At 39.0% G+C, this 23,260-nt stretch overlaps 1 long non-coding RNA gene across 1 annotated transcript in view; it reads right to left on the bottom strand.

Annotated features, from left to right (window-relative positions):
* Positions 1 to 4,038: 4,038 nt before the first annotated feature.
* The window catches only part of LOC144616033 (uncharacterized), a 57,463-nt gene continuing 38,241 nt past the window's right edge, over positions 4,039 to 23,260 (bottom strand). The window contains exons 2-4 of the long non-coding RNA XR_013554891.1: positions 19,200 to 19,248; positions 6,001 to 6,329; positions 4,039 to 4,195 (exon numbers count right to left, since the gene is read on the bottom strand). This is a non-coding gene — a long non-coding RNA (uncharacterized LOC144616033). The remainder of the gene's footprint in view (positions 4,196 to 6,000; positions 6,330 to 19,199; positions 19,249 to 23,260) is intronic.

The raw sequence follows: 23,260 nt of genomic DNA, 5'->3' as shown, positions 1-23,260 counted from the left end.
AGGCACAGACTGTTCCTTCATCACTAAAAAAGGTCAAGCATTTATTAGTCTGTGTATAAACATGACAACAAAGGAGCCCTTGTAAAAATGGAATGTTCAGCTTGGATAGAACACAGAGGAGTTCCTCTTGAATCTGGCAAATTCCCTTGGATTTCATCTCCTTTAAATACACCATGTTAATGTCACTGTTTCTTTCTGGATTCTGGAGCTCTACTTATAAATCCTCATGAACCCTTTGAGGTACAAATTTCTTCATTTATAGAGCCTATAAGTGCAATTGTTTTTAATTCAAACACATTAACTGTTTCTTCAGATATACCGATCCTAGTTCTATGAATAGATGGTATGCTTTCCTGTGTATCACACAACCGCTTATCACAAAAAGGGGAAATGACCTTTCTTCGCCCACCAGGAGCCACTTCATACAGATGCTATTCCCATCCTTTTTGGTGGCAACTCATGGAAGACCAACCTCTGATTCACTTTCCTCTTTAGATGTCCTCTTCAGGTGACAGTAACCCAACACAGAACTCTCTCTATCATCTTGGTTTTCATGTCCATCATGGCAGCCAAGCACTATCTACATTAGCCTGTTCCCTTTCTTGAACTCCAGTCCTTGCAGACAACATATATTATTATCTCTTTGTAAAACATACCCTCTGGTTCAGTGATATGCATAATCTGGGTTCTCAAATGGTTTCAGATTTCCATATTATCTCTTTATAAACTGTTATTGGTGTTGTTCTTTACAGAAAAGTCTATTGCTTTCCTTACCAAAGGACTGAAGAAGATATGGATTCCATAATGAGGCATTTTCTAAACCAGTCAGTCTCAGGTAAATCCTGTCTTGGAAAATGGTGATCATGTTCCATGTCCCTTTAAAACTAGTGGAGTAAAAACATCCACCTCTTACTGAAGAGCTCAGATTTTATGTTACTGGTGAGGATTGCAGGAATATAAGGCTCATTAAAACCAGTTTGATCAATCTGTTTCCTCTTCTGCTGAAGTTATCTCAGTATGAGAACATTCTACGTGAACAATAGAGTTGCTAATCTCTTCCTGCCCCCTTCTCCCCAACCCCCTTCCTCATCCTGCTCTCCTTTCCCCTTCTCCTCTTTTTCTCTCCCCTTTTTCTTCTTGACTTGCGTTTTTGTCCAGGGCTGGCCAAGAAAGCAATAAGACTTGGAAAAGGATCCACAATATACTGGCTCACCAAATACTTGTTTTACTGCTATGAATTTCTCTGGTGTATGGCAGGAAATCACGTGACTGTACTTTTTCAACTTAATGTCAACTTGTATTATTTTGTAACTACATAAGTGAATGTCAGCCCTGAAATTTAGGGGCCTACCCTTCTCACAGGAAGTACAAAGTACATTTCATTCAAGTAAATGAAACAAACATCTGCTTTCAAGGGCTGGTCCCAACTTACTTTTCTAGTTTCTTCTTCTAACATATTCATCACTTTCCTAACACACACACACACACACACACACACACACACACACACACACTGCTATTAGCACATCATATTATTCCCTTTCCTTAAAGCTTAGGACAATTTAATACTTTACCTGTTTTTGGAATACCACCCTTCCCACTATCCCATTTTTACTGAAAAATTTTCTACTTGTTTTTAAGGCTGAGCTTGCTGCTGCCTCTTCTTGAAGTCTTCACTCAGTATCACTCTCTCCCTCCTCCTTACACTTACAGTGTTTTACTTCTCTTTTTTTAATGTTTATTTATTTTTTATTTTTGAGAGAGAGAGAGGGAGAGAGAGAGAGAGAGAGATGTTATTTATTTTTTATTTTTGAGAGAGAGAGAGGGAGAGAGAGAGAGAGAGACAGAGAGAGCGTGAGTAGGGAAGGGACAGAGAGAGAGGGAGACACAGAATCTAAAGCAGGTTCCAGGCTTCAGATGTCATGGGGCTTGAACCCACAAACCTTGAGATCATGACCTAAGCTGGAGTTGGAGGCTCAACCAACTGAGCCACCCAGGCACCCCTCACAGTGTTTTACTTCCTAAATGCACTCTTGCTTTCCCTTTGTTTACCATTTTTTGTTTGCTCCTCTTATTCTCCCCCTACAATGCAACTTCCTTCATGGTAGGAAATGTCTCTGTATACTACAGTCTAGAATAATGGCTACCATAATATAAGCAATGGAATGTTTCATGTCTTAGTTTACTCTTTGTTAAGCTCTGGGAGAATGATTTTCAAATTCCAGGCATGGGGGGGGGGGGCGCAGAGACAGAGAGTATCTACCAATCAAGATATAGGATGCACAGTAGAAGGTTAAGGTGAATATATATCCTGGCATAGGTATCTGGTAGTCACTCAGATTCATAGGTCTGGAATTGAGAAGAGATCAAGACTAGATATAATGAGTTGGAAGTTACCAGTGTAGAGGTGAGAAGTAAAACCACAGGAGTGGGTGAGAGCACTGAAGAACTGAAGAGGATGGAGGATAAACCCCAAGGAAAGACAACATTTAAGGATGAATCAAGGACAGGGTCCAGCAGCAGACTCCAGGAAGGAATGGTTTTAGAAATAGGTAAAGAACAAGGGAGTGAGGTCATGGAAGCTGAGAGAGGAGTCAAATTCAAGAAGGAAGGAGTGGTGATTGAGCTCAAATGCTCAATCAGAATGAGGGGTACAAGGTCAATGTAGGAATTTTATTTTATTTTAATTTTTTAAATGTTTATTTATTCATCTTGAGAGAGAGAAAGCATGAGTTGGGGAGTGTCACAGAGAAGGAGAGACAGAATTCCAAGCAGTCTCCACACCATCAGAGCAGAGCCTTATGCAGGGATCAAACTCACGAACTGTGAGATCATGACCTGAGCCAAGATCAAGAGTCAGACACTTAACTGACTGTGCCACCAAAGCACCCCTCAATATAAGAATTTTAAAGGAAGGAAGTGAAAATTTCTTTTGGAAGTTTCTTATTTTTAAGGATGAAACAAGTAGTTGATAATTAAAACCTAACAGGTCTAGTGTATGGGAACCAACCTCTCATTAAGACAATTATAGGGGCACCTGGGTTGCTGAGTTGGTTACACAGCCAACTTTTTGCTCAGGTCGTGATCTCAGGTTCATGTGTTCAGGCTCCACATCAGGCTCTGTGCTGACAGCTCAGCCTGGAGCCTGCTTTAGATTCCCTCTCTCTCTCTCTCTCTCTCTCTCTCTCTCTCTCTCTCTGCCCCTCCTCTGCTCATACTCTCTCTCTCTCTCTCTCTCTCTCTCTCTCTCAAGAATAAATAAACATTAAAAAAAAAAAAGGCAATTATAGACCTGGGGCCATTGGGTGGCTCAGTCAGTTAAGCATCCTGACTCTTGATCTGGCTCAGGTCATGCTCTCATGGTTGTGAGATCCAGCCTCGCCTGGGGCTATGTGCTGACAGTGAGAACCTGCTTGGGATTCTCTCCCTTCTCTCTCTCTACCCCTCCCCTGCAAGCACAAGCATGCACACACTTCTGTGTGTGTGTGTGTGTGTGTGTGTGTGTGTGTGCATGTGCGCATGCTCTCCCTCTCTCTCTCTCTCTCAAAATAAATAAATAAACATTAAAAAAAAAGACAATTATAGACCTCATCAAGTATCATCAAGAAAACTATATTCCAATCTGAATTTCCTTGTTCCCATAAAAGGGATTACAGGAACATGACAGAAACTTTTCTCCACACCCTGTGACTACATTAGAGTCACTGAGGAACTCCAAGCCATATTCCCTCCCTAGATGATGAAACCCAATCTTGTTGTGGGTCACTGTGAGAGGGTTCTCAAGGAAAGCCTTTGAGGACATGAAGAAAATTATCTACCACCACTGAGCCTAAGGAGTAACAGAAGAGGGGCACTTAAAAGCAAAACATGCCTTGAGAGAAGTATCTAATTTATTACTATAATGATAATGGTTACCACAATTTAATTTATATTAATTTGTATTTATCTTATTTATATTAAAAGAAAATGTGGACTTCTTTCTGAAATGGATTAAATTAATATCAACACAAAAACAATAACATTTTTTTTCCTCATTTTACTTTTGGGGAGGAGAGGAGACCCATCTGTCTATTCTTTCATTCATTCTTACCTCCACATACCTATCCATCTCTCCATCCATCCATCTGTCTGTCTGTCCATGCAAATCACATTTTAAGGCCCTCTTATTTACTGGGCCTTATGCAAGTTCCCGGGTCTACAAAAGTGTAAAGACCAGATGTCAGATCTCAACATAGTCACCATGTAGTATATAGGAATTTGATCTAAATATCACTTAAAATTAAGCCAGCGATCAGGATATATATCATTTTTTAAAAATAAAACCAAAAGATACACTTCAGGCAGCATCTGTGTACTTCTTCAGTATACTAATGCTCCCTGACATTATTGCTATCACTGATAAATGTCAAAGGGGAGAGTGATATTTTTGGAGCTGATTTTTTTTACCCTCTTACAAAAATAGATTATAAACACATACGCATATGCCATAGAAAGAACTTAGGCTAATATTTTTATACAGGGACAAGCATTAGCATATTTTTAAAGTTCACAGTTACATTTCTGTTGTTGGTTATAATCATCTGTTAGCTTGAACTCCTTATTTTATGATAACTAACAAAATCTATTGATATGATGTAATCTGCTTAAATTTCACAAATGAGAATTTTAGTCAAAGAGTTTCTGAAGGAGGCTGTGTGATTCAATATTTTCATGCAACCAGCTTCATAAAGGCATAGTGCTAACTTAAACCAACAAATAATTATCCTTAATAACACAAAGCTATAATCGAACTCAATTCATGAAAATTTCATTTTTAGGTAGTTCTTCCTGTCCATGACATTAGTCTAAGTCAGTATTTAGTTATAATTTACATCAGGCATGTGCTTTGGGGAAAGACCATATACACTAAGGCAAAGCACAAATGAGTCAAAAGTTATCCGGGGCATCATGCTACTTTGCCATAGGTCCCTTTGCTCCTCTTGGAAGGCTGTAGGTGCCTCCAGTATTGGAAAAGGCATGAAGGTTAATCTGGATTGCTCGTCAGACAAGTGAAAGATATAATGCTTTTCATAAAAGTCTCTGAAAGTTAAGGTTTCTCTAACCTTAGACGTCCTACCCTCATTTAAAGCCCCTTGCTTGATATGTTGGCAGCTGGAATGCCATATCATACAACATACTATGCTTTCTTTAATTCAAGGACACTGTTGGGGCACAGTGTCAAAACAGCAGGCACAAAGGCCACAGGAGCTTTCATTATTCTCACAGATTGCATCACAGATTGCAGCCTGATGGGTAAAGACCAGTACTAGTGGAATACTGAAGTCACAAACTTCATTTTCCTACTCTACTCAAACAACATTAATTAGTCAGCTCTGCTGCTATAACAAACACCCCCAAATCTCAGTTACAACTACAAAGGCTTTTTCTGGGATCTGGAATAAAAAAGACATGTGCATTAAAATTAGCCTCATGTCTTCTTCATTCCAGATCCAGGCTGAAAGAGCCTTTGCCATTTTTGGACACGGCATTCTTAAGGCAAAGAAAAAATAGCAAGAGAGCTGCTGGAAACATACAATGGTTCTGTCTTAGTCAGTTCAGGCTGCTATAACAAAAATACCATAGAGTAGGTGGTCTAAACCACAAATATTTAGGTTTCCCAATTCTGGAGGCTGGGAAGTCCAAGACCCAGATACCAACAGATGCAGTATCTAGTGAAGGCCCCCTTCCTGGCTTACAGGAAGTTCTCCCTGTATCCTCACAAGGCTGAGACAGAGTTCATCTCTCTCATGTCTCTTCTTATAAGGGTACTAATCCCATTCATAAGGGCTCCATTCTCATGATATAATTGCCTCCTAAAGACCCTACATTCAAATAGCATCATAGTGAGAGTTAGGGTTTCAACAACCCTATGGGTTGGGTGGAAACAAACATTCAGTTCATAGTTTGGCTTGGATGAGGCATAGCAAAGGTTACCCACATATCATTGACTAAAGTACTCACATGCCCAGGCCTGACGTCGAAGGTACAGAAAGTGCATACTCCTCAACTGGAGGCATTGCAGGTATGTGATCCACTGTCAGAAAGGCTGAGTTTCTGGGTATGAAAGCACAGTCTACCACACCATGTTTCTTGCTGTAGTCCCCAGCTGATTCTCCAGACTATTCCTTCAGCCCTCTCGTCTTCCTGCTAGCTCAACGGGGATACTGTGGGGTTCCATGGAGAAAGACTGCACAAGAAGTGAAGCTGTAGCAGCTGTTGTTTCTACTCTTCCTAGTTTTGTTCTTTCTCATCAGCGTCTGAGTGCAGAAGGCAGAGTGGGTTGGGGAGAACTGCAGATAAGAGGGAAGACAAATGAGGGAATGGAGACTTCTCTCATGGACCCAAGGGGTGTTTGGGGTAGGGCCAGGGCAAGAGACAGAATGACCTTTAATGTATATCGCTAGAGGGCTGTGCCTGAGAAAATGTAATTAAGCCCACTCCTCAAGGCCATGTCCTCTTCAATTAATATTTACTGAGCACCCACTGAGACACTGGCCCTGTACTCAGAACTGCAAACTGTCTTGGGCTGGGAAAAGCTCTGACTAATTTGCACATTAAAAAGCACACAGACAGAGGAAACCCACCTTTTTTCCCCTTCCCAGTCACCCTGGGAGAGAACCTCTTCTCTTCTTCATTCATGTGTGGAATCCCAATTAAACATAGTAAACAAAGGAAACTTCTTACATTGTAATTTTCCTCCCTCTCCCCTTGTTTTATTTGCAGTCTGGATTTATTGCTCAAGAATTGCCTCCTTTAAACATCATCCCCTATTAACCAGAGAGATAAAAGCCATAAAGGGAAGGGAACTCCTTCAGTTCTCTTTGCCAGTTGTGAGACAGAACAGCGCCTTTACAAGGGGAGTTGACATCTGTTGACTGAGACTGCCTGTCCTGCACCAGGGCTGTGCTCATGCTCAGAATGCAAACTGCAGCCATCAGAGACAGAGCCTGGTTTGATAACTGCTTGAGCCCAGAGCAAATGTGCTTGGGCACTAGAAAAGAAATTGTGTAGTTTTAAAGCAGATGTATGTTCTTAACATGGTTGGCTTGTACAGCAATAAAATACGGGAATTTTTTCCCCTTTAGCCTATCACAACTGTTAGAGTACATACTGTAACTTAAGACAGGGCAATTCTATCACAATTCCATGTAATATTTAGTCCCTATAACAGGATGAAACTTAAATTAGCATCACAGATAGAAGGCATTTCATTTTCTCACGTATGGTACAATATTAGGAGCAAACAACATATGTCTCCATGGTTATAAACAAAGGTGTCATGTTTGCAAAACAGATCCTATATGTAGAACATCTATAAATGGGATAAAATATGGGGTTTTCTTTGGTGGAAATAGTGTTAAATATTTGAATCCACGTGATCTTTGTAAGAAAGCTTTCTCCTTCTCTGTGAATATCAATAAGCATTGTCTTTGCATTACCTTTCTCCAAACCCAAGTTCTTGGCTCTGTTCTTCTTCTGTGACCTTGAGAAATCAACTAGTTTGAGATTCCATTTCTTCTCTTATAAAATGAAGATGTTGAGTTAGATTAGGGTTTCTCTAGGTTTATTCTGAGGAACATCCTTTCTAAGGAAATTAATAGGGGTAATGTTTTTTAAAGGGGGTTCCATGGTCAGTAAGTTTAAAAACTGTGACATTAAACAAAATCAAACACATTTCTTTACTCAGAACTTTAATATACTAGTAGTATTCATTGTGATTCAGCAAGAGGGAGATACAGCACAAACATTGTTTCCCTCATTTTTTTAACCAGAAAACTTTTTCTTGGGGATCGTTTCTCAGAACCATTCTAAGCACTAGGCTTTAAAGAACTTCAACCTATGATATTCCATGACTCTACTGACTGTTCATTCTGCCTAATTTCCCAATTTCTCTCACCTATTTCAGGAAAAGAACTACCTGAGCTCCAATTCATTCATAAGTAAAAGTCCATTTATTCTTCATTCTTTTTTTCCCTCTGCAATTTATTTATTTAGAGAACTTTCAAACCCATGAAAAAGTTGAAAGAATAGTACAGTAAGTATATACTTTGCACTTAGATTTGACAGTTATTAACATTTTGCTCCAATCTCACACTCTCTCTCCACACACATACTTTATGTACTATGTATATAATTTTACTGCTGAACCATTTGAAAATAAATTGCAGACATCATGACACTTTCTCTCTACATCTAAGACAAGAACATTCTCTTATATAACCTTAGAATCATTACTACACATAAGAAGTTCAATACTACTAATTAATATCATCTAATGATAATTCTGTATTTAAATTTCCTTAATTGACCTCAAAATGTTTTTTATAAATTTTTTCAAAATCCAAGATCCATTCAGGGTTCACACATTGAATTTGGTTATGTCTCCTTGACTTTGATCTAGAACCATCTTTCTAACTTGTTTCTTTTAAACAAAATTAACTTTTTTTGAAAAGTCCATGTCATTTATTTTGTAGGCTAACATTTTTAATTTGTGAGATTGTTTCCTTATAATTAGATTCAGTTTAAATATTTTTGACAAAAGATTAATAGGTGATAATGTTGTATACTTCAGACTGCCGCATCTCAAGAGGGATATAATATCACCATCCTATTATTGGTGGTGTTTCAACTAATAGCTTGGTTAAGACATTATTTGTTATGTTTCTCTATAATAAGGTATCCTCTCCCCTTGGTAATTAATAAATGATCTGGTAGTCAATATTTTGAGACTTGTGAATAACTTTTTTCCTAACCATCTTTCACCCAATAGTGTTAGCATTAATTGATGATCGTTGCCTGGATCAAATATTACACTGGTATTGCAAAATAGTGATTTTTTCCCCTAATTTCTCATCACTTCTACTTTGTTAGCTGCTATTCTTCTATAAAGAAGAGTCTTCCTGGGGCGCCTGGGTGGCTCTGTAGGTTGAGCGTCGAGGTCATGAGCTCATCTTTCGTGGGTTCCAGCCCCACGTCGGTCTTTGGGCTGACAGCTCAGAGCCTGGAGCCTGCTTCGGATTCTGTCTGTCTGTCTGTCTCTCTCTCTCTCTCTCTCTCTCTGCTCTTCCCCCGCTCATGCTCTGTCTCTCTCTCTCTCTCTCTCTCTCTCTCTCTCTCTCTCAAAAATAAAAAAAATTAACATAAAAAATTTTTTTAAAAAAGAATTATCTTCCCTTTCTCTCATTGAGTATCATGATGTATAGATTCTTTTTTTTTTCATTCAATGCTTTATAAACTATTATTATAATTCATTCTTTTAACATTTATTCAGAGACTACTCTGTGCCAGATACTACAGTGAGATTTACCTAACGTTAATCTTAGTTTACTTTACTTTTCCCCATGGTACTTAAGGAAACTATCAGTGGCACGTGGACAAGTAATCCAGATTATTGTATTGGCCACCATTTTGCTACAAAGTTTTGACAGGAGGGAGAGAGAAATGAAGATGGGGATGGGAGTGGAGCAAGATCTCCATATTGCAATTATCATTCCCCTTTTGTAACTTTGGCCAGGCTACTGTGGTTCCTACAATCATTAATGGCCATCTAAATCATCACACAGGAAATAAAAATCAACGACCATCTCTGTCAAGCTATGCTGGACCTACCTCAGAAGGCAGGCAATTCCAACACCAAGAACTCAACCTCAATCCCTGAGCTGATGATCCATAGAAGGGGAATAAATTCTGTTTCTACTCTGAGCACAAAATAGGTCATTTAACTACAACCCAAGTCATTAGGAAGATAGGGGAAATATGTCCATGTCTTTAACATATAATAGGTTCTTAAGCAAATATCATGGTAAAAAAGGGCTTGGGCAACACAGGAACCGCAGAGCACCTCCCTGGACAAACAGGCCACACATCTCAAACAGGCAGCATCCTTACCTCTCTGGAAGGATCTGAATGATGGATTCCAAATAATCACAAAACAAATAAAAAACAGGCTTCAGCATAGTCTGCTTTCAGTGGAAGGATAAAGGACCCTCTGTTTTCCTGGGAAATAATAGACTGACCCATCTTGGTCAAATTTTCCAGTGGAAGGAGGGTTGGGAATTTTATACAAGGGGGGACCTCTTGCAGTACAAGCCTGTATGCCCTAGGGTCCTGCTGACGAACAGAGGTCAGAAAACCTATCCAAAGGATGTACAATCTTTTGGGTTTAATTTTGTTTCTTTTAGGGGAAGGTTTCTGCTCCCTGTGGAGTCTAGGAACAGCTCCTCCAGCCCCAGAATAACGCATGGTCTGTGTTCCCAATGGGGAGGGGAAGCAGAGACTGGGTTAAGCCAGGGAATCAATAGCCAGAGGGTGATTATGATACCTGGAACCTTTGTTACCTCAAAGTTTACAAAACTTTAACATCTGAGGCTATGGAGGAAGATTCTCCCAGCTGACAGAATACCTCCAAAGGGATAGGGGCCAAGTGGAAAAAGCCCAGGTTTTAGGGACCACAAAACTTGAATTCTAATGCCATCCCTGAAATGTACAAGGTATAAAACCTATGCAACTTAGTTAATATCAGTTCCCTCATCTGTGAAATAAAAAATACCTCAGAGATCTGTTGTGAAAATCACTTTAAAGAAGGTAAAGCATGTGTGTCGCTTTATTAGTTAGGATTCCTTTCATTTCAGGTAACAGAAACCAACCTGAGCTAGTTTAAAAAAAAAAAAGTGAGAGAGACCAGAGAATTAATTATAAGGTAATGATATCTCATCATTCTTTTTTTTTAAGTTTATTTATTTATTTTGAGAGAGAGTGAGCAAGCAGGGTAGGGGCAGAGAGACAGGAGAGAGAGAATCCCAAGCAGACTCCATGCTGTGAACACAGAGCCAGATCCCACAAACTGTGAGATCATGACCTCAGACAAAATTGAGAGTTGGATGTCTAACCAATTGAACCACCCAGACACCCCGATATCCTTTCATTCTTAAAGTCAAGACTTTAGCTAAGCCTCATAATGAGGCTAGAATCAAGACATAAAAGTCATGGGGTGTCTGGGTGGCTCAGTCAGTTAAGTATCTGACTCTTGGTTTTGACTCAGGTCATGATCTCATGGCTCATGGATTCAAGCCCTGTGATGGGCTCATGCTGACAGTGTGGAGCCTGCTTGGGATTCTCTTTCTCCCTCTCTCTCTGCCCCTCCCCATCTCACACCCACACATTCTCTCTCTCAAAATAAATTTAAAAAGTTTAAAAAAAAGACATAAAAAGTCATCAGGAGCCATTGTAGCTTCTCTTTGTATATCTCTTTTGTTCTCTCTTCTAGGTCAACAGAGCTGACATTGTGACTGTCCATAGCTTTTGAGTCTATGTATCCCTTTCTAAGACAACACAGAGGGAATGGGAATCCCATAATCCCAATTCCAAAGTCTCACAAAGAGTCTGATTACTTCCCTTATAACAGGAGTTCATTGTGCATGAGTGTATGGCAGCTGGGGATAGTGGGAGGGAGCAGTAGGGCTAAAAATGCTCACCTGTGGTTAGTGGTATAGCTAGGGGATAGTCTATAGTCTGGGGAGATGTTCTAAAATGTTTCTACAGGTACCTACCTTAGTATTTGTCACATAATGAGGGTGTTAGTTTTTCTTTTTCCTTCATCTTATACTAGACATGATGCATCTAAGAGAAGAGCTGAGAACAATTGCTCAGAGTATTCCGGGACTTTTTGATTACTGATGGAAATCATAGGCTCAACATGGTATTTGGCAATAATAACACCACTGAGATAAATAAGGAAAGCTGTGTACTTTTTAGACCTTCCTTGTTCTTCCTAAATTTGGCTTCTAGCTGTGTTCTCTGAAATGTATCTGCCCACCCTTGGAAAATTCCTTGTTTCTGGTGATATGGTGGCAGGAACAATCCTTCTATGAAGAAAAGTGTTCTGTATGAAAGCAGATGGGTTAGGAGGTACTGGTAGGGCTAATGGTTGAAAAAAATACTAAGAATACAATTGCTACAGAAACATAGCTGGCTTTTTCCTATTGTCGCAGACCACATTCCCAAGTGTAGCTACTGTGGACAAAGCTAATACTCCTTCCTTCCTTCCTTTCATAGAATAAATGTTTACTGAACTGAATACTGTGCTTTTGACAGACATACAAAGAAAAGCACTCAAGATGTTTTACATGATCACCTTTTTCTCCTGGGAAAGCAGAGGGCTCAGACTGGGATTTTAGAAATCAGGGCTGGGCACTAGAGTAGAGAAGATTGTCCCCTAATTATAGGATGCTAGTCAAAGTGGCACTGGGTAAGGGCAGGCCAGGAATTGAGGAAGGCCAAAGAACTCAGACCAAGAGAGTAAATGGAGAGCATGGATCTAGACCAAATGGTCAACAAGGATGAGCATGCAAGGCAGAGCCAGCGGCTGATGAAGGGCCTGATATGACCCTGAGAGGCTATAAACAACCCAAGAAAAGAATCTCTTATGGAAAGCCCACAGGCCGTGGCCTAGGAGGGACCTCTGAAGGTACCCAGGACTTTTGGGCCTAGGGAGAACAAAAAAGAGTTCTGAAGGGAGAAATGTTTTCCACACCAAACACCTTTCTTAATAGGTATTTATTTATTTATCTTTAAAGATTTTATTTTTAAGTAATCTCTATACCCAACATGGGGCTCCAACTTACAACCCCAAGATCAAGAGTTGCATGGTCTACCAACTGCCCCTTCTTCCCACTACCCTATTTCCTGCCCATCCCTGAACACAACTTGCAAAATCGTAATGAAAGAAACATATTTCTATAGATTCACTACTGAGACTGAAGTATGCTTTCAGGAGTTTAGACCAAACATAAGCTCTTAAGAAACAACAGTGTACATGTAGTCACTTGAGCACAAATTTCTTTACATCACCATTGAAAACAAATTATGTCTGGGTGGTAAAATATATTAGATGAGTTTCAGGGTTTTCCCAGATTTTGAGGCACCATTTTATCTTCATCCGTTGTCATTTGTCTCTACTATGTTTCTCAACCAACTGAAAACCCCCAAATCAGTGGGAAATACTTAATGAGTAATGAGAATCACTTGAGTGGCAAGTTGTATTTGACTAAATAGCCCAGCCATGTCTTTGCTATTGATATAAATGCTTCCATATTATATTTACATCATTATATCCATTGTAAAAAAGTATATTTCAACAGTGCAAAAATAATGTGGCAGGAAGGCAACCTTGGGATGTTATAAATATCAGATAAGTCATAACTATAATGATAATATTGGAATTTATCTTCAGAAGATAAAGGTTAAATTTACCAAGAGGACACAAATGAACAATAAAGACTTCCTTATTGAGTACAGATAAATTTCAGATCTTTGATAATCTTGTTAAATACTAGTAGTTCCTTATTCTTAAAGCCTTCCCTCAGTCTTAAGACTGCTCACTGCTTTTATAAGTGCTACTTTTTGTTGCTTTTTCTTATTTGATGACTTCTACTAAAACATTAGTGTGGTATCAGGTATCAGATAGTCTCTTTCTTTCTGTGCTTCTGCTTCTCTCTTCCCCCAATTCCTTTCCCATCTCCTTTGTCCCCACAATTCCTAGCATTCTAACTCTAATAGTAGAAGCAAGGAGATAAACAAGGAAAATAAAATGCAAATAAGAAGTAGATATTGAATAACAGGAGAGACAGAAGTATAGCACCCATGTGCCCCCTTTCTCTACCTAAACAAATATCACTTTTGCTTCAAGGCCATAGCATTAGTCTATGTGGGCTGCCATAAAAAAGTACCAAAGACTCATACAACAGAAATGTATGTTCTTGCAATTCTTGAGGCCAAGATGTTGGCAGGGCTGGTTTCTTCTGAGGTCTCTCTTCTTAGGTCGTAGATGGTCACCTTCACCCTATGTCTTCACATGGTCTTTCCTAATATCCTCTTAGAAGGATCTCCAGTCATATTGGATTAGGGCCTATCCTAATGACATCATCTTAACTTAACTGTCTTTAAAGACCCTATTTCCAAATACAGTAACTTTCTAACTATTGGAGGGTTAGAACTTCACCCCAATATTAATTTTGGGTGTCACAATTCAGCCCATAATAGCCACCATTATCTACCTTTACCAAATACTGCTTCTCTGCCACACCAGCCTAACCTGGGGTTGACTATCCACAGCCTTGGTGATCTCTGACATTATTTTAGCAGCTGATTAAATGTAATTGGATACTTAGGGACATTGTCTTGAGTGGTTTTTAGATAAAAGTAATTTCTTCCCCAACAAGATCCAGGAACACAGATATAGTTTTTAATCCCTCTCAATACCTAGAACTCAGTCAGCACATTAGTAGATAGGCTTACAATAAAACAAAACCAGTCTCAAATGAATTGAAAAAGAAAGTCTCAGTCTTTTAGTTGCTGTGTTAGTACATTTTATCCCTTTGAGAAAAAGCCCATTACAGGCAAGACTGTGCCCTGTCTGCAGAGAAAGCAAAGGAATTAATTCAGTTGGTCCAATGAAAACTAAAACTTGGACAATTATCAGAATCCTTTGTCTTTCTGATATGATTTTTAAGTATAGTGCTGTGAGAATTTTATAAATGGGTGAATTCCAATACTTTCATATATTTGGCTGAAAAGATTTTGCTTATAGGAGCTTAGTTAACTTTGAATGATAATCATTAAAAGTTGTGAAAGTAACAGTGATCCTTCTTTCTGGAATAAGTTTACAACACTGCAAACTGAAAGCAAATCCTGAAAATTGTTGTAGAGGTACTGTCTACATTTTGTTTTGCACAATTTCATTTTTCCACTTACAGTGTTACTTCATATGCCCTTCTTAACTTTACAAACATGGTGGGTAAATGATTTTGCTGTGACCATGATCTTCAGGAAGTTATCTGACTCTTCACTTCTGCATAACTACATCAGACTCTTTCAGAGCTCACTTTACTCACACCCAAGGGTGTGCACCAGACCAGAAAGACTGTTCAGTTATATTCTCTCATTCATTTGAAAATTCAGGCTCAAAGAGATGAAATTTATGTTGTTTCCCAGACTCTTTGGGGAGGTAAGCAAATATCTACCTTATGGAAAAAAATCTTAATACTTCAGCATAAGAAATAAAAGCCAGATTGAGAGAATCCAGAATAACCAAAATAATGATTTATGTTATCTTCAAAGATAGCTCTAAAGAGAAATTAACCACCATTATCATGTAGATGGTGATAAAGAGGGAAATGACAGGTCATGGAAAGTCTGATTTAATATTTTCTGAACTGTTCATTCTTCAACAACCAGGATAATAATAATGATGGCAGTGGTAATTCTCAAAAGGAATTAGACATTTGCATACTGCTCAGACTGTGAGATGATAGCCATTTGGAAAGACAAGGATGTTGTTGGGCAGGTAAGAAGCTATGCCCAGGAATGCTAATTGCCTCCTATTGTGATGACCATGGTTTCATTTATTACCATGGGCTAATGGCTTTACTTACATTACCTGATTGAATCCTCACAACACTTAATGAGGTGGGCACTGTTCTCATGGTTTTACAGATGAGGAAACTGGGGAGTCAGAGTTTATGAAACTTGCCTAAAGTCACAGAGCATAAGGAGGAGAGAGAGGAGTGCCAACATGTATGCTCCTTGAGATCATCAGACCCAATTTACTGTATGAAATTAAAGGCATAAAATTTGGGCGGGAGAAATATTTCCCAAAGTTACATGCTGGTTTTTAAAAATCCTCTATAATGTATATCCCCAGTCCAATTTCTTCAAGAGCTGTCCCTGTTCTCAGTTTCCATCGTGTAAAATTTTTGGAAACCAACCTGCCAGAATGACTGAAGGCTTCACCCAAGAGTTTCCACATTGCATTAAATAATAAAGTCTCCAAACTTCCTGAAAGATAATTATTTATGTATGAAATAATTATATTGTATTTTGATATGAGAAAATTTCTCTCCTCAAAGTCTATAGGACTAACCACCACTTATGGCTGAAAACATTAAGAGGAGTGGCTTTTACTTTCAAAAGATTGCAAAACACTTTCCCAGCACCTTCATTTCAGAAAGTAATATTCCTATTGAAAGTTCCTTTAGACTTTTCCCTGAACCGGGTCTTCTGTGAGTTGTCATCTGCAATGTCTGCTCCGGTCTAAGGAGGAGCCCCTCACCTTCGCTGTCCACAAAGCCCAGCCTCAGGAGCGAGAGGGAGGAAGAACAAGCCCAGTTGCTGTCACAGTGAAAAATTTCTAGTGAGGCATAAGCCTTCATACACATAGTTTCAAGAGAGATTTCAGCCAGACCTAGCAGTCCCAGTAGTTGTCAGAGACTCTGGTTGATTCCCACCTTCAGCAAAAATCCTTTAGGGCAGCAAGCGCAGCAGGAAACCTGTCATTAACAACCACCATAGTGTCACATCAGCGATTCTCAGGAGTGTCGGCTCCACTATTTAACTCAGCTATTTACCTCATCTGGGAGAGCTTTGTTTGATTGTCAGAAAATAGAACATGTACATTTGTCTGTCATAAACACACACAAGCTCTCCAGAGCACAAATAAACAAAACGATCATGTACATTGGTAAATGTGTTTGCATTATTTAACCAAACCAGATGAAGCATGTGAATAACCCTGCATATCAAGTACCATCGAGTAACTCACTTGTAATCTGTCTTGTACAATACAGCCATTGCCACTCATTCCACTCACCCAATTCAGACCCTGGAAATGTACTATTTTTAGACTGGCTTTGTACACTACTATTTACAAAGCGCACTGTTAAATCCTTTGAATAGCAGCCAAGAAGTTGGGTGAGAACCTAGAAACCTGCCACACAGATCAGCATCCTAATCAACCCTGGGACAGCCAGCGCTAAAGATGTGCCTTTGTTTCCTTTTCTTCTTTCCCTTTGTCTCCACAGGAATATCAATGTAAAAAGGCAAGGGGACAAAGAGGTGGGCCTTATCTGTTCTTGTTGTTCAAGTGGGTTGCTTTACTCACTCTCCTAGATAACAGCCCATGTGTCAACACATCTTTGGCAGTTTAAGTTGTTCTTTGTCAAAACCACTTTTGGAAACGATTTGACCATTTATTTACTTGGGAGCCAATGTGAACGTAGCAGGTGCGTCATGGAAAACTCTGACTTAGGTGTTTCACAGCAGTTTGGATTTGGTCACATGACAGCCCACTGCTCCTAGCCAATCCACTGCTGGTGAGCTGGCCAAGTGGCCACACGGGAAGGAGGGACAGAAAAGAAAATAGTAGGCAAAGTGTTGGCGTGAGGCAGGTGGTGGATGAGGCAATCGCAGAGAAAGGATTGCAACACCAGGGAGGAGATGAAGGGCCTCATCATTTGGCAGCCAACAAGAAACCTGAAGGAACTAAGTTTGGCTCTGTTTCTACAGCTTGAGAAAAGCTGAGAACGGAAGCAATGACTGGGCTAATTCTGGACAAAATTTTTTAAAAATGATTTTTGAGAGGAATCCAGATCCTTGCTTCAATTCTTAGCTTCTATGTAAATTGCTCATTTTCCAAAATTCTTTAATTTTTTTCAGGTGACTTGAAGTGATTTGTATTTCATGGGATCATTTGAGACATCCCTGGTAGCCTAAAATGTGAAGAGTTTAATCCTTTTCCTTTTGCTCACCTTCCTCATGGTGCCATTTTGTTTCTTCCCTTAGCCTGGATTGGCCAGTGAAAGTGGTAAAGCCAGACTGTAGCCAAACAGTGGTATCCTGTCCTACTCCTGTACCTGTACTTGGGTGTCCTCATGTTCTCCACAGTAGTATATCTTTCTCCTTACAGAACTAGTCAGAGAAATAGAAATGGATTTTGAGTACTTTGTTGTTTTTTTTTTTTTTTTCAACGTTTTTTATTTATTTTTGGGACAGAGAGAGAGACAGAGCATGAATGGGGGAGGGGCAGAGAGAGAGAGGGAGACACAGAATCGGAAACAGGCTCCAGGCTCCGAGCCATCAGCCCAGAGCCTGACGCGGGGCTCGAACTCACGGACCGCGAGATCGTGACCTGGCTGAAGTCGGACGCTTAACCGACTGCGCCACCCAGGCGCCCCGATTTTGAGTACTTTGGATGAAAAGTGGTTCTGAATCTAAGGCATTTTTATTATTTCAAGTTAATAGGGTCTTTATATTCTTTATAATATTAGAGATATTTTATGAGAAAGTAGTGTGCCAAAATGATAAACAACAATGACAACAAAAGTTATCTGCTTTTCCAGCCCATGTGTGCCAGGTACTATTCTGGACACTTTATACAGTATCTCTACCCATACCAACAGCTCTGCAAGTTAAGTATCATTTTCCACATTGTGAGAGAGCACTGAGAATTAGAAGAGTACTCTGGCAAGGTCACCAGCCAATCAATGGCAGATCTGAAATTCAAACCTAGGTTTGTTGTGTCCTTTCTACCACACAAGGCAACACCATTTGCAAATGTGAACCCATTCCAAGCTGTCAAAGGGAAACTGGCTTTACCTTGATGAATGTCAAGTATATATATTGGGTTCAGATATTTTAACAGATTCAATACATTTATCTCAGGATTCCTAGAGAAGAGTAATAGGACTGTTACTGGGTTCTCACTTGTAGAATTATGCTTATCTGCTACTACTTTTAATTCTTCAGTATCTTCTAAGTATTCCATTTCACCTGATTCTTTTCCTGGAATGGTGGTATGGAGAACATGGTCTATAGTAACAGTGCATAAGAATAGCCTGGCTTTCCTTTACATGCATGAATAAATGAGGAAAGAAAATTTCCCCAAACCTGAGCATGTAGGCAGCACCATTATATGTCAGGCCTGCACACATACACAGTTTGACCCAAACCAATCATTGGACAAAGCTTGGGCAAGGATTGGTGCTAAATAGGAAAGGGAGCAAAGGTCATGAAGAGCTGCAAAGAAAACAGGAAGCAGGTATTGGTAAATTTCACATGTACAATAGTATTGCTATTATAGTGAATGTCTGCTCAGTATATTATTCTCACTTTCTTCCTCTGTGTCCATTTATTGGTTGGTCACCATCACCCTATTGGGTCCTAGTATAGGTCCTTTTTCTCTTATTTTTTTATTTGAGTATAGTTGACACACAAGGCAGTATACGTCTTAATATAGATTCTAGAAAGTGAAAACTGCCTTTTATAGTTCTAAAACCAAAGCTTTGGGCCTCAATGTGGATTGTAGATATCAGTATACTCTTTATTACCTGGGCTTTTTTCGTTTGCTTGTATCTCCATGTTCCATTTCTGTTTTGTCTAAAAAGAAAATGAAATAGAATTACCTCCTACACTCATACTGCTATTGACATTAAATTTCATTTTCTTTTATTATGATCAGCAAAGTTACTCATAACATTGGAATTTGTTTTTTTGCTTTTAGAGTTATAGCTACTGCTGTTGTTGGAATAATTATTATTGCTTTGGCACTGTATTCCACCTAAACTCATGGCATTTGTGTACTATTTACCTTTCAGAAAAGCTATTTTCAAAGAAGAAAAAGAAAATGGGAGTACAGACTTCCAACAGCACACATTTTTTCTGCTCTCTCCTTGGCTCCAAAAGAGGATGCGTGAAACAGAATTTCAGGCTGTAATTAATGCAGCTCTTCATAAGATAAGAGGTTCTTTTATCTATAGAAAAATTGCTGCATTAATTCTCAATGAGAATCAGAAGGCTTTGGTTAATGCTCTTTCTACAAGAGGAATTCACCTTTTCTCCTCTCTACATACTTGCAATCAAATTTTAATATATTGTTACAGGAAACTGGAGGCGAATAAACATGCAATGATAATATTATTTTATAGGGCTAAGTCTATAAGCCTTAAATATTATGTGTAGATAAATGCTGAATAGAGATTACATACAGAATGTCCAAATAATATGGACTTTATAGTAATGTACTTGCAAGCACAGACCTTAATTGAATACAAGTTAGTTCTAGCTCTTTGGGGGGCAGGTAAACAAATTGGGAAATGCATCCTCATTTGACATAGTGAGGGAAAAGGGTTATATATAATTCCTTGTTATGTCCTAAAGTACTGTCCAAACAAGAAAGAAACCTCTGCTGTTTCTATCTTGATTTACATATCTCCTTGTAGAACACACACTGCAATTTAGAAATCATATTTTCTTTATGTATGTTTTATGTGTGGGCTTGGAATGATTGATGATGTATTGGCACTATGTTCTACCCAAATGCATGGTATTTGTATACCATTTAACTTTTTTAAAAATTTATTTTCAAAAAAACAAAAATAAGAAGAATGGGAGTACAGAAATGACTAAAAGTTAGAGACCACAAGATTCTTCCCTAAGGTCCTGTCAAAGAAGACCCCACTGTAAGGTAGTAAGACCTGTGTCACATTGGTAATTCATTGGCCTTTTGTATGGTCCTCATTTTCCACATCCATACACAGTCAGATAACCATTCTTTCCCTTCTGTCATGATACCACGTGAGGTAGGTGTTAAAGGAGCACAAAGGCTTTGTCATCGGACACAAAGGCTAGGATGGTCAATCAAAGAAGGAAATTAGGTAGTTTTACTAAAAAATGTGCATGGTTTCTGGTGTGATTACTGCAAGTAAAAGTGAATGGGAAGTTTCAGCAACAAAGTTATTGTCATTTAATGTATAGTAGCAATTTTTACTTAGGTGAAAAGATGTTTGTAATACTTCAAAAAAAAGAGAAGACAATAATATAGAGAGTAGCAGTACAATTCTGTGTCTGTCCAGTGCTTACTTCTCCCTTGCACATCCACACCTGTGTGTGCACACATACACCCATGCAGAAAAGTGTTCTTTCTAACATGTTCACAGAGACAAGACTTTTAAGCTCAGAACCTCTTGAGAGTAAGAAACTTTTCTTGGTAGACCACCAACTGATTCTGAGAGAACAAACCTGACAGAGCCATTTTCCTTGGTTCTTTTTGCTCATATTGTTCACGTTCACACAAGGAGGGCTGTTAGGTAGGGTAAGACCCACAAAGCAGATAAAAGTGAATTATTCTGCACTAGCTGTCAAGCAATCCTAAGCTTCAGTTAACCCGGTATCTCTTTTCCTTGCCTCTGGCCCTCAGTTTTCCTTTTGTATCCTGAAAATACCATTGACATTAAATTGGGTCAGTGGGAAAAAAATCTGTCACCAGCTACAGCTTACAATTTTGGCCCCCAAGAAAACATTTGGTAAACAACTCTTATCTTGAGTGCACACTATACAAGGCTCCGAGGGTGGTATTTGAATCTATTCATCTTAGGAAAAGATGTTGGTTATTTTACACTCAAATTTCCACAATTAGAACATTTGCCTAATGCCATTCCAATGTGCTATGTTTTACAGAAGGACTTTCATTTTTCATTTTTTTTAAAGATTTTATTTTTAAGTAATCTCTACACTCAACATGGGGCTTGAATTTACAACCCAGAGATTAAGAGTTGCACACTCTACCAACTAAGCCAGCCAGGTGCCCCTACAAAAAGTCTTTTAAATCAATATAAGTAGATATATACTCCATAGAAGTCCTTGCAATATACATCAGTGGACATGTGTAAATATTTTCATAGTAACACTATTTTAAATAGACTAAACTATTTGGAAATAGCCTAAATAACCATTGACAGGAAAATAAAGTGTGGCATAGTCCAATATGGAATTCCATAAAACAGTAAAAATGGACTACAACTATATACAACAATATGGATGGTTCTTAACATAATATTGTGTGAAAAAGCAAGTTCCAAAGATTACTTACAGCATAAAATCCACTTTAAAGGAAAAAAGTAACTAAAACATTCCCTTGGGGGTTATGTGTATACATAGAGTGATAACACTATATAAAAGTGCAAAGAATAGTGGCTATATTAGGTATGGGGAGGGAGGGATGTGGGATGGAAGAATGGTATATAGGTAGATAACTGTCAATGATTTGAATGTGAAACATTATGTTTGCTTATGAAAATAACAAATATTAATAATTAAATAAACAAAAAGACCATGCATGGGGTAAAACTCAATATGAAATAAAGTATTGGCAGATTATATGGTGATATTTACATAAAAATACAGGAAACAGTTTTGTGCAAAATAAAATAAGTAACTGAAGTCATCATAAGGACAACATACTACAGGATCTGGATCTGGCCACTTCCACTTATCCCTCACATCTGATCTATCCTTCCCTGATTCCTTTAGGAGCCATCTCCCTTCTAGTTTGAGTCCTTAATAAGTGGATATTCCCTATGACTTTGTCATTAATTCTCTTCTCTTGTCTTTGTATACTCTCTCCTTTGAAGACCACATTCACTCCCTGTTTCTCCAACTGCCTTTCAGAGGATCCCCAGACTTATCCACCCAACACTGATTTCCCTCCAACAGCATTAATCCCAGCTGATCACAGATATATTTCTCCTTGGATTCGAGGCATTTCCTCAGTCAACCACCAGGGTGACCATGAACTAGTCACATAAGCTATCGATTGATTTCCTCATCTCTGAAAAGAGAGATTTGTCCATATGATTTTTTTTAATTTTTTTAATGTTTATTTATTTTTGAGAAAGAGAGACAGAGCATTAGTGGGGGAGGGGCAGAGAGAGAGATACAGAATCCTAAGCAGGCTCCAGGCTCTGAGCTGTCAGCACAGAGCCCAACACAGGGCTCCAACCCATGAACCATGAAAGCATGACCTGAGCCCAAGCCAGACACTTAACCAACTGAGCCACCCAGGTGCCCCATTGTGCATATAATTTCTAAGGTCCTTACCACCTCTAAATTTCTATGAATTTATGCTTATTGACTCTTCTTGACAAAAAGCTGTTTGTCCAGGATACCAGCATTATTCTTGGCTTATCTTTGACTCATATCTAGTTCTGTTTGCTTATACCCAATCTGATACCAAATTTTGTCATTTCTTCTTTTGAAATGTCCCTTAAATTCACCCCATTTTTTCCTATTCCCCTGGTTTTACCTTAATCCTGGACATTATCAGTTTATACTTCGATTACTTTAAATATATCTTAACAGATTTTCCTGCTTCCCATTCCGTCCTTGTTTCAAAAACCACTTCCAGATTATTCATGGAAGTAGCTTAGAAAAATTGTCAGGGGCGCCTGGGTGGCTCAGTTGGTTAAGCTCCTGACTTGGCTCAGGTCATGATCTCACAGTTCACGAGTTCGAGCCCTGGATCAGGCTCTGTGCTGACAGCTCAGAGCCTGGAGCCTGCTTCAGATTCTGTGTCTCCCTCTCTCTCTCTCTCTCTCTCTCTCTCTCTCTCTCT

This window comes from Panthera onca, chromosome B1, assembly GCF_046562875.1.
Source record: "Panthera onca isolate mPanOnc1 chromosome B1, mPanOnc1 haplotype 2, whole genome shotgun sequence".
Lineage (NCBI taxonomy): Eukaryota > Metazoa > Chordata > Mammalia > Carnivora > Felidae > Panthera > Panthera onca.
The sequence above is the reverse complement of the archived record's forward strand: the minus strand, read 5'-3'. Positions and strand labels throughout refer to the sequence as shown.